This window comes from Oryx dammah, unplaced genomic scaffold (genome assembly GCF_014754425.2).
Source record: "Oryx dammah isolate SB20612 unplaced genomic scaffold, SCBI_Odam_1.1 HiC_scaffold_18, whole genome shotgun sequence".
Taxonomy (NCBI): domain Eukaryota; kingdom Metazoa; phylum Chordata; class Mammalia; order Artiodactyla; family Bovidae; genus Oryx; species Oryx dammah.
The window spans coordinates 60,867,576-60,880,537 of record NW_024070202.1 but is presented as its reverse complement, the minus strand read 5'-3'; the positions used below and the strand labels follow the sequence as shown (position 1 = coordinate 60,880,537).

Genomic DNA, 12,962 nt, shown 5'->3' with positions numbered 1-12,962 from the left:
ATGCCAAAGCCTTTGACTGTGTGGACTATGGAAAATTCTGAAAGAGATGGGAATACCAGACCACCTGACCTGCCTCTTGAGAAATCTGTATGCAGGTCAGGAAGCAACAGTTAGAACTGGACATGGAACAACAGACTGGTTCCAAATAGGAAAAGGAGTACATCAAGGCTGTATATTGTCACCCTGCTTATTTAACTTCTATGCAGAGTACATCATGAGAAACGCTGGGCTGGAAGAAACACAAGCTGGAATCAAGATTGCCGGGAGAAATATCAATAACCTCAGATATGCAGATGACACCACCCTTATGGCAGAAAGTGAAGAAGAATAAAGAGCCTCTTGATGAAAGTGAAAGAGGAGAGTGAAAAAGTTGGCTTAAAGCTCAACATTCAGAAAACAAAGATCATGGCATCTGGTCCCATCACTTCATGGGAAATAGATGGGTAAACAATGGAAACAGTGGCTGACTTTATTTTTTGGTGGGGCTCCAAAATCACTTCAGATGGTGACTGCCACCATGAAATAAAAAGACACTTACTCCTTGGAAAGCAAGTTATGACCAACTCAGCATATTTTCATTCTGTTCATGGGGTTCTCGAAGCAAGAATACTGAAGTGGTTTGCCATGACCAACCTAGACAGCATTAAAAAGCAGAGACATTACTTTGCCAACAAAGGTTTGTCTAGTCAAGGCTATGGTTTTTGCAGTAGTTACATACAGATGTGAGAGTTGGACTCTAAAGAAAGCTGAGCACCAAAGAATTGATGCTTTTGAACCGTGGTGTTGGAGAAGACCCTTGAGAATCCCTTGGACTTCAAGGAGATCCAGGCCAGTCCATCCTAAAGGAGATCAGTCCTGGGTGTTCATTGGAAGGACTGATGTTGAAGCTGAAACTCCAATACTCTGGCCACCTGATGCGAAGAACTGACTCATTTGAAAAGACCTTGATGCCTGGAAAGATTGAGGGCAGGAGAAGGGGATGACAGAGCATGAGATGGTTGGATGGCATCACCGACTCTATGGACATGAGTTTGTGTAAAGTCTGGGAGTTGGTGATGGACAGGGAGGCCTGGTGTGCTGCGGTCCATGGAGTTGCAGAGTTGGATATGACTGAGCGACTGAACCTAACTGAACTTAACTGAGTCACATTTGCTTTTTTGTCATTATTCATTCACATGATCAGAATAGCAGCTGTAGGGAGAATACCTCCTTGGGAAACTCACAAACCTACCATTTCCACAGGGCAGGAAGCTGGCATCCTTTATATTACTCTGCCCTTAGGTGGTCCTGAGGCTGAGCTCTAGAGTTCACATAGATTGGTTCATATGTCGATTTTTAAGTACATTTCATAGATAAAATGAAACAACTTCTTGTATCAGTAAGTTAATGACATGAGGCCTTTTCTCTGATCACCTGATATAAAATATTTTCTATTTTATAGTCATAGACCCCTTTGGAAATCTGATGAAAAACTATGGATCTTTTTCCTGGGGGAAAAAAACACATATACAAACACACTAAATTTTACATGTGAATTTTAAAGCATCATAGATCCTTGAAACCCACTTATTTATTTTCTGGAAGTTCATGGGAGGTCAAGAACCCATAACTTGGAAGATCTTACTTTTCTCAACTTCTTATTCTGTATTTCACAGTTGTGAAATTCCCATGAACTGGTGTTTTCCTCTTTAAACTTATCTCCTTGGGTTGAGAAATTTTGTAAAGTTTAAAAGTGAAGTGAACGTGTTAGCCATTCAGTTGTGTCCAGCTCTTTGCTACCCCAGGGACTATAGCCTGCCAGGTTCCTCTGTGGGATTCTCTGAGCAAGAATACCAGAGTGGCTTGCCATTCCCTTCTCCAGGGCATCTTCCTAACCCAGGGATTGAACTGGGGTCTCCCGCATCTCAAGCAGATTTTTTACCATCTGGGGCACGGCCATTTCCATATTAGCATCGTGATAGAAGCTCTTCCTGCTAGGCAAGGCAGTCAAAATAAACATCAGCCTATGTCTGGCTGCTGTCATTAAGCAATGTCCAGGAAACTCCAGCCCAAGGGCCGATCTTTCCCCACACCAAATGTCATATACTGGCTTTCATTTCTTCTTTCCAGTTTGTAGCAGTAACATCAAAGTTCTTTTGCAACTTTTCCTTGCATATTTGAGCAAGCTCTGTTATTTCAGTTTGTATTCCTCTTTTCACCTTTCATAAAATCTGCTGAATACCATGGTTATTCAGAGAAGAGGCAGTCTCCCTTTTCCCTGCCATGAAGGAATGTTTGCAGAGGACGAAATGGTGGCTTTAATTTAGAACTGTTTGTGAAATTCATTTTTCAGTGTGGTAGCCTAGATAATGGCCCTCCAAAGATATTCATGTCCTAATCTGGGAATATTTTACCTCACATGGCAAGAGACTTTGCAGATGTGATTAAGTTATAAATCTTGAGCTAGGGAGATTACTCTGGACTACCTGAGTAGTCCCAACATGTTATGAGGGTCCTCATAAGAGAGAGGCTGAAGGGGCAAAGTAACAGTAGAAGATGCAAAGGGCAAAGTTGGAGTGATGCAAAGAAGGGACCAAAACCCAAGAAATATAATGCTTTTAGCCTTTAAAAGCTGACAAGGAAAGGAAACAAATTCTCACTTAAACCCTTCAGAAAAAGTGCAGCTCTGCCAACACTTTGAGTTTAGCATCCAAAACCCAGTTTGGAATTCTGAGCTCCAGAACTGTAAGATAATAAATTTGTGTGTGTGCATTTTAATATTTATTTATTCATTTGACTGCATCAGGTCTTAGTTGCATCACCTGGAATCTTTCATTGTGGTGCATGGCCTCTCTAGTTGTGGTGTGAGGGCTCAATAGTTCTGTCACGCAGGCTTAGCTACTCAGTGGTATGTGTGTCCTTAGTTACCTGACCAAGGATCAAACCTACATCCCCTGCTTTGCAAGGAGGATTCTAAACCACTGCACCACCAGGGAAGTCCAAAATTTAAGCTCCTAAGTGTGTTGTAGTTTGTTACAGCAGCAATAGGGAGCTAATACAGTCATTGACTATTTCATTCAAAAAGAACAAAAGAGTAAAGTGGAAACAAGACCAGCCTTCCAGAGGAACCTACCTGCACTCTGTCTGCGAAAACGTCTGGAATGCAAGGTGTCTGGAGTTCATCTGTGTGTACGTGGTTGTTTCTCCTCACTGACTGTCTAGACGGTTATGCCTTCATAGTTCTTGTTTGCGCTTCTGCCTTTCTGTCTCCTCTCTGTCATCTTACAGTATAGATGCTTCCCTGCTCTCATTTAATGTCTTCATTTGCTTGTGGGCTGAAAACCAAACAAATTATGATTCACTTTAAAAACGAAAGAAAAGAGGCTTTGAATGAGAGCTCACAGAATCTATCAAAGGGCCATATGACCTTTAAAGGTTTTTACTGTGGCATCTATTTTGACCCTAGAGGTTCCATACCTTGTCATCTTTGCTTAGAATAGTTTGATATTCTGGATAAGCATTCTCCAAATAAAAGAGAGTTAGTTCTGTATTATTAGATATAAATCTCACAAGTAATTTTATATCAATCAATAATTACTAAGGTGCTATGCTATACAGAGGTTAAGAGGAAGTTAATTGGAAGCCTGCTTACCTTTGTGTTGCCTTGAAGCATCTTGAAGCAATCTGAACCTGTTTCTCCCACTATAAAATGGGCTTCAAAGCACCTGCTCTCTCTTTTCCTTACTTGATTCTTACAACTGTCAGATGAAATACTTTATGAAAATCCTTTTTAGCTGCAAAATGTGATAGAGTAATACTTGATAGCAAAGGTCGCAGTGAAATTTTTACTTATTTCAACCAGTGTTTTGATATATCAAGGTTTTCTTTATGCCATTCGGTAGAAATTCATTCATCCATTCTTTCATCATTCTTTTATTTATATAATACTAGCTGAGCATGTTTATATTTTTATTTTGTAATCCCTAACTCAACTGCCTGCAGCTTTCATATTGACTGAAACCTAGAGAATTCAGAACGTATCTCCTTCCAATGACCTTTGTCTTAGGGCAGCCAGGCCTTGAGATTTACTGGCCTAAGTAAGTGGAAGAAAATGACATAAGAGGATTTCAGATCAAACAAAAAGGAGAGAGGGAAGCCTGCCCCTTCTGTGCCAGCAAAGTAGAGAAGGACATCAGAGGTGAGTGATCAAGCAGTCATAAATATATACAAAACTTCTTTTCATCAGCCAAACTGAGGGTCCTAGATGTCAGAAAGATTGGGGGGTGGGGGAGTCAGAAGCAGAGAGGTTTCACCCTGCTTTGGGACTGTAAGGGGACACCATCCCACAGAAGGAATCTCTCAGCTGCATGAGGTGCCTGTGGCTGAGTAAGAGGTGTGGTGAGGCAGGTCTGGCAGGGAGGAGGTCTGCATTAGAATTCCCCAGTTTCTCTCCTACCACCCTGAAATCTCCTTGTTTCCCTTCATCCACTTGCCATCTGGAACAGGAGGTGGGGTACTTCCCTGGCAGTCCAGTAGTTAAGAATTCGCCTTCCAAAGTAGGGAGTGTGGGTTTGATCCCTAGTTGGGAAGCTAAGATCCCACATGCCTCGGGGTGAAAAAACCAAAACTTAAAACAGAAGCACTAGTGGAACAAATTCAATACATAAAGAAAAAAATGGTCCAATAAAATAATGTTTTTTTTTAAAAAAGGAAGTGGTAAGGAGGTCTCGAAGGCTGAGTGTTTCTCTAGCAGACCTGATCACCTCAGAGAGATTATTCAGTCTCATGGAGACTGAGATTTTACTCACTGACACGTTTAAAGTATAACCTCCGTGCACATTATCCACAGGATGAAAGGGAGATCCTATCACTAGGAGAAAATAAGGAAGCAGTGTCTTAGTCACATAGGCTGGCATTGTGTACAATTTTTGACCCCGGTTAACCTGGCAATGATACCAAGAATGGGGGTGACCCAGCCCTTGCCCTGGAATAAGCTCTGCTAGTTCAGGCTTATGAGTGACCAAAGGCTGAAGGATGAAAGGCCGTCACTGGAGGGCCAGGGACCACTGAGCCAAAAGGGGGCCAACTCAGCTCAGGGAGCAGGGGGGCTCCACCGAGGGGGGCCGTCTGATTACTGGAGGCAGGGAATGTGCTCACCTCTTACAGGAGTGAGGCTTGCAAGGGCATGACACTGAACTGCAGAAGCCTGGCACCTTCCTCAGCCATTTCTAGTTGTAAGTTAGAGGAATCTGTGGGAACCAGTTTGACCAAAGTCTACATTTCAACGGCTGGGTAATACAGAAGCTCATGGATACCAAGGGCAGAGATGCCGCAGGACTTAAGGAAGGCACAGGACCTGGGAACTATAAGAAATCCAGAATGGACGTCCGCCCTGTTTCCTCTGAGCCTCCTCGTCACTCTTCCTTTTGGCTTGGACTGTCTTCCCCTACCCATTTTCAGCCGGGACGGCCACCAGGAGCACATGAGTTTATATGTTTCAGGGTCAAGTTTCTCTCTCTCCCAGTTGAAATTGTGACTCATTTGCCGCCACATCAACTCTGGCTGGGAGAATGGGCGATCAAGTGCAAAACCGCTCCCAAAGCAGTGTGGCTTGCAGGAGGGGAGCGGCAGTGGGCAGAAGAGAGCCTGTTACCCATGGACTCAGGAAACAGAGTCAACACCCTCCCAGCCATAAGTCAGGAAACACAGCTGTAGGCACTGACATTTTCTCTCACTTTTTTTTTTGTCACCTTAAAAAAAAATGAAGTGGAACTGTCTATGAGAAAAACAAAATTAATTGTGGGGAAACAGGCTAAATCAGAAAATTAGTTTAACATTGGAATTTCACAACAGGTTGGTGTACTAGTTTTCTCACGGCTCCTCAGTGAGTTTCAGGGAAAAAAATCATGGTATAATTTTAATGTGATTTTGATTGCTTTATTCTCAGGTCAACCTGAGAAGTTTTTTATGATGCTAAATTATTCTTTTTTTATATAAGAAACTTGCATAGATAAAAGTATAAATACTGGGGTGTCTGGGAGTTTAGAGGAAGAGGATAGAGAAAATAAGTGTGAGGAGACAGTGAGAGGTGCCAGAAAGAGGGGCTTTCTCTCTACTCCATCATAGCCAGAGCTGGACGTACTCCTGTGTTTGGTTTTTTAATTTATTCAGTATTAGAGATCCATTCAAAATTCAAGATGAGAAATGTAAAATATTTTCTGTTATTTCTATGGATGTTTTCATTTTTCTGCCTTAACATTTTGAAGTATGCACACAGCAAAATGTGCAGATTAAACACGCAGTTCAGTTAGTTTTGACACATATATATGTGTATCATTTTATTTTTAAATGTATTTTCTTCGTATGACCTGACTTAATCAACCTTCAAATAGCTTTAGCATAATAGTCAAGATTCATAAATCAAATGAATTTTTGTAATTTTGAATTTCATGAGGCTTATTGAAGCAACTATGAGAATTACCATTTTAATGCCATGCTCCCCACACCAAGCTCACAACCATGTTTGGCTCATAGAACGTGAATAAACTTCTTCTAGTTTGAAGTAAATTGTTTGCTTTATTCATAAAATTAAATTGCTCAGTCTTTGCCTCTGGTAATAAATAACTCTTAGTTTGGCAATTTTGTTTGAGTTATTTTTAACCACTCTTTATTATAAAGGTAAATCATTTTTATTGCTCAAAAGTGAAAAAAATGTAGAAAGGCTTCCCCCCCACATTTCCTCACTAGTAAGTCTATTCTAGATACAACCAATATTTATAGCTTGGTATACATGCTCCCTGGCATTTTATGCATATTAATTTTTAAAGTAAAAAAACTACTGTCATACAATTTTATAAACTGTTTTCCCTTTACATTTACCAATAAACATTTGTCTCATGTCAACAATTATACTTCTATACTTCCATTTTAAATAAACATATTAGAGCATGGAATTTGCTTAAAAAATAACCTATTGTTGAAACCTTGGAGTACTTTCATATATTTGCCATTAAAACCCACATGATGTTATACATCCCCAAAGTAAAAACATTTTCCAGTCCACTAATTATTTCCTTAGGATAAAATTAATTATATCACTGCAATTGCTTAGTCAATGTTATACACTTCTTTTTTTAAAGGCTGTTTTTCATATAGCAAGATTTCCCATGAGAAATTCTTCGCCAATTTGGGCTTCATCAGATGCATAGAATAGGTTTATATTCTCCCCTTATTTCACTAACAAAGGAAGAAAATATGTCATTCCTTTAATTTGTATTTCTTTTGTTATTATTTAGGTTGGGCCTTTCCCCTTATGTTTATTCTCTCTACATATATATTTTCTCACTTTATTTTTAGAAATTTAAACAAATCTTCATTTGTGTTTCTTTTTGGCTGTGCTGGGTCTTCATTGCTGTGCACAGGCTTTCTCTGGTTGTGGTGAGTGGGGACTACACTCTAGTCGTGGTACAAGGCTTCTCACTGCAATGGCCTCCCTTGTTTTGGAGCGTGGACTTCCGTAGCTGCAGCCCTCGGGCTCTGAAGCACGGGGTAGTTGTGGAATGCAGCTTTAGTTGCCCCGCAGCATGAGGGATCTTCCGGCACCAAGGATCGAAACTATGTCTCCTGCATTTTCAAGCAGATTGTTAACCACTGGCCCACCAGGAAAGTCCCTATATTTTTATTAAAAAAAATGCTCATTTATGTCTTCTTTGTCTTTTTGGATGGCTCATGTTTTTCTTATTGTTGCTGTTTAGTTGCCACGTTGTGTTTTTTATGATCCCATGGACTGTAGCCCACCGGTCATCTTTGTTCATGGGATTACCCAGGCAGGAATAATGGAGTGGGTTGCCATTTGCTTCTCCAGAGGATCTTCTCAACCTTTTGCAGGACTGAACCCATGTCTCCTGCATTGGCAGGCAGAGTCTTTATCACTGAGCCACCCGGGAAGCCACTGATTTGTAACAGGTGTTTGTATATAATATATGGAAACTGATGCACTTTCATATATGTTGCAGACACTGTTCCCTGCTTGTCATTTGCCTTCTGGTTATGTTTCCTGTTGCAGTTCTGGTGAAGAATTACAGGTCACCCCTGCAGAGTCCTAAGCATGGAGTGCAGCAGGTCACCTAAGAGCTGGCCGCTCACGCAAAGGATCTTGGAGGTTCTACTGAAGAGGGAGGGATTTAAACATATCTAGGGAGTGAATTTTGCTTTCTAGATGAGAGATGTGAGAGTGAGGGAATTCTGGCCCAAATAATGAGGCAGAGAGTGATGCCTTGAACTAGGTGAGGGCCATCAGGTGGAAGCACGCATGGGAGGAAGATGATGAAGATTATTACATGGAGTTATCATATCATCTTTGGATTGTCTGCAACACCCAGGTATAATGGACCTTCAGAGACCCACAGATGAGTTCAGTCTCTGGCACATAGTGGATTGCTCAGTGGGTCAGATCAGCCTGCATCTAGTAGGGTGTTCTCCTTGGTGCCTTTTGATCTCTCAGTTCTTGGTGCCAGCCCCTCCCAACTAGTTTCAATAATCTCAGTTCTGCTTCTTCAGAACCCACAGATCCCAAAGAGAATAAAGGTCACAAGTGACAATCCCTTTACTTCTGACTGAGGGCCAGGACCGTCCCTAGGGGCTTTGTTTCTTTTCTTTTTCTGCTCTGGGGTTTGTATGGCTTTCCCAGCTAAGGTAAATATTTGCATGGATCTGCATGGATTTCCTGGTAGAATTCAAAAAGTGGCTTTCACCCCTTTCTAATCTTCAGCAAGTTCTTTGGCTCAGGTGGAGCAACTCATTTGAACTGTCTTTCAACCTTAGAGGAGTTAGATGGTCCCTAGAGAAGGCAGTGCTCTGATTAGCAATGGCGTGAAATGCCGCTACCACCCAGCAAGTGCAGGGAGCTGCAGAGCATCCCGTGGGTGCTCATGGGAGAGAGAAGCAGTGTACTAGCTCTGGGGGAACAAAGGTAGGGAGTTGTTAGGTAAATGGAAGGAGAGGAGAGTATTAGAGGGAGGGATCTAAACAGAAAAGCTTGCAGGACATTCAAAACAAAACTCACTTAATTCTGTAGTTTTCAAAATTCATTGCAATTATAAAGCTCACATTTGGACAAATTCTATGAGTCATTAATCATCTATTACTAGCTGTACGGTATATGTGATCACATTAGAGCTCCATGAGCAATTGAAACTTCCCCTTTGTGTGTAGAATGGCCTGACTATAAATCTCAGAAGAGTTGGTCCATCTAGAAAAATGGTATAGATGATCATATTTGGAAGCAGAAAGAGACACAGACAGAGAAAAAACACATGGATACCACAGAGAAAAGAGGGGGAAAAACTGGGAAATTGGGATTGACATATATATGCTATTGACTACTGTGTATAAAATAGATAACTAATAAGAACCTACTGTACAGCACAGGGTGAACTGCGCTGCCACTTTCCCCTCTTTCTCCCACAGCAGCTTCCTGGTCTCCAGGTAGTCCAGGCAAGCCCCTCCGGGCAGCCTGCTCATCTCCTACGTCCGCAAATGACCCCATGCGGGCTGCAGCCCTAGGTCTGGACACTGCCAACTTTGGGGTGCCTGGAGCCCCATTGGCTGTTGAGGTGGCAAAGACAATCACTAGTGATGGGCTTTGCATATAAAAAGCCAAGGGGTGGGTTGACCGCATTCAGAATCTGGGAGCTCAGGGATGTTGTCAGGCTCAGTGCCCTCCTCTACCCCTGGTTCTGCTTCCCTGGGGTGGCCTCCTCCTCAGGGCACCCCAGCACCATTAGGCTCCCTCCCTCCTTCCTCCAGCTCAGCTGCAGAAGAGAATTGTCTCCTAACCAAGTTCCATGCAAAGAGCTTCCCTGGTGGCTCAGATGGTAAAGAATCTGCTTTGCAATGTGGGAGACACGGGTTTGATCTCTGGGTCATAATGACGCTCTAGAAAAGGGAATGGCAACCCACTCCAGTATTCTTGCCTGGGAAATCCCATGGACAAAGGAGGCTGGCAGGCTGCAGTCCATGGGCCCACAAAAAGTCGACATGACTAAGGGACTAACACACATTCAAATATCATGCTCTCCTTCATCTACTCACAAAAGTATGCAAATTATGGGCAAGCAAGCTTCCTCTTAGGTGCTAGAGAGGGTTTGGAGGTGGGAGGAAGCAACATGATCTACCCCAATATAAACTTTTCATCCCTTTGATATTTCATGCTATTGCTTCTTTTTCATTCGCATTTAAAACATTATCAAGCACCTAATTCTGCCACGCCATGCCAGTCATGGACATCTCAGAGATGAATAAAGCACGCTTCGTCTCAGAGAAGCCAATGGGCAGTAGGAGACCAGGGGCACATCAGAGTTTAGAATCCAGTGTCACTGTTGCTGTACAGATGCATGAACAAAGTTCTATGGGATGACCAAAAAGAATGAAAGTAACTCTGTGTGTTGGGGCTTCACAGAGGTCTATGCCATGCAGACCTGTGCAGGTAAAAAGGATCTCAGCAAGAGCAAAGTGTGGAGGGAGAAGCTGTGAAAGAGGAGGGAGCTTTGTATGCAGATGTGTGGAGGGTTCCTGAAGACAGTGGCTGGAGCAAGAGAGGGAAGAAGTGAGTGGAAATGTAGGAAGGCTGCAGCATGAGAAGAATTTAGGACCAAGCGTGTGCATTTTCTGCTGAAGAAAGAAGTGTCGCCCCTTGGGTTATCTTAGGTTATCTGAGGTGGTTCTGAAAGACCTTGTGGAAGTGGTTATGGCATAGAGGTTACCTCCCATCCTTTAAACAAGACTGACAGTAGAAACTGAAAGGTTTTTTTCTGTTAGCTTTTAATTCCATTTCATTATCAACATCAAATATTTATGCAGATTCTATAGGGAAGTGAGTCCCACAGTCAGTGAGGGGTAGGAGATACAGAAGTTAATCAAAAGATACAGTCCTTGAGTCTTTATGTTTGCAATTTAAATTAGAAATGCATGAGAAGAATTAATAGTAGGACAGATATATGTCATTTTTGTTAATCAAATGTTAGCTATAAGGTTTTGCTAGATTCTTTTATTTTGTTTGCACCTTAGCACAGTGGCTTTCAAAAATTTTAAACCATGACCCAAAGAAATTCATTTTATACTGTGACTCCAGAACCCATAAGAAAATTTCATCAAGTACTATTGAGATGCACTCTGATGTTTTATATCCTCTGGTATTTTACTATTAAAAAAAATGCTGATCACTGACCCTCTAAATTGATTTCATGACCCACTGCTGAGTTATAACTTGCAGCTTGAAAATTCCTATCTTCTCATGTCTTTGAAAGGGTGATGAGTATGTAGGGAAGAGGAATGATGTCACAGGTGGGGGGAGAAAACGCAAGCATGTCTGTCATTAGTAAAGAGGTGACAGAAGCAATCACCACTCTAACTTTCTGTGCCTTAAGAGGGGAGTGAGTGACCGAGGGGGCTTCACTAGGAAGAGGGTTTTATTTCTCCAAATTAGAAGACAATCTGTTGATATCTGGTAAAGGTATAGAGTAGTGTGGATAAAACTATGTGGTGTGAAGCATTCTGAAGTAATCATGGACATTCTTTTAAAAATCAGATGAGTGATGAAATAAGTTAGAGGAATGTTAAAATTTATATACCCAATTTGGATCGCTTATTTATCCATTTTTATCCAATGGATATTTATCCATTAAATATCCTTCCATATTTATAAGCGTATTTCAAGAGCTGAAAATACTTCTGGTAACAAAATAAATTTGATCCTTTTTTAAAAATCCAAGATTTGCTCTTCCTAGGCCTATTAGTGTCAGTGGCAGCAACAAGTGTTGGCCACATCCGCCAGGTGCAGGCCATGTTCATTTCCAGCGTGAAGATCATGAAGCCCAACGTAGAGAAGTTGGAGGAGTCTGAATCGGGCATCTCCCAGGCCCTCTTGGAACTGGAGAAGAACTTGGACCTCAAGGCCCAGCTGCGGGAGCCGAACATAACAGCCGCCAAGGAAACTGAAGTTGGTGGTGGCTGGAAAGCTATCATCATCTTTGTTCCCATTCGGCAATTGAAATCTTTCCTGAAAATCCAGGTGCAGCTGGTGCACAAGTTGGAGAAGTTCAGGGGGAAGCACATCATCTTCATCACTCAGAGGAGAATTCTGTCTAATCCAACTCAAAAAAGTTGTACAAAAAATAAGCAAAAGCATCCCAGGAGCCGCACTCTGACTGCCATGCATGACACCATCCTGGAGAACTTGGTTTTCCCAAGTGAGATTGTGAGTAAGAGAATCCCCATGAAGCTGGACGGCAGCTGACTCATAATGGTCCATTTGGATAAAGCACAGCAGAACAACGTGGAACACAAGGTTGAAACATTTTCTCGTCTCTATAAGAAGCTCATGGGCAAGGATGTTAATTTTGAATTCCCAGAGTTTCAGTTGTAAACAAAAATGATTAAATAAAATATTATTCACAATAAAACCCCAAGATTTAATTGATTAAAGAATCATTTGTGTTCTGTCACATTATCATCTTGCAGACCATTTGGGAAATGCAGATATAAATGGGCATCATTGCAGAAGACAAAGCTGACAGTGCAGAGTCAAATAGGAGACTATTTGCATCCATGGTGGTCTTTTTACTAATAAAGGGACCAAGCCAGGAAAATGTCTTCTGTAAAGAGCCAGGTAGTCAAGATTATAGGCTTTGGGAATTCCCTGGCGGTCCAGTGGTAAGGACTTGGTGCTTTCACTGCCACAGGCCCTGATTCAGTCTCGGATCAGGGAACTAAGATCCCACAAGTAAGTAAGTAAATAAGAATATTGTAGGCTTTATTTTTGTTGCAATTACTCAGGTCTGCCATTCTACTGTGTAAGCAGCCATAGACAATACATAAGGGAGTGAGTAGGCTGTGTTTCTGTTCAACTTTATTTATGGACATTGAAATTTAAATTTCATATGATTTTCTTACATCAAGAAATCTTATTCTTCTTATGTTTTTCC

General features: G+C 41.7%; 1 pseudogene; it reads left to right on the top strand.

Annotated features, from left to right (window-relative positions):
• The first annotated feature begins 11,821 nt into the window (after positions 1 to 11,821).
• Positions 11,822 to 12,435, top strand: LOC120877793 (annotated as a pseudogene).
• The last annotated feature ends 527 nt before the right edge of the window (positions 12,436 to 12,962 follow it).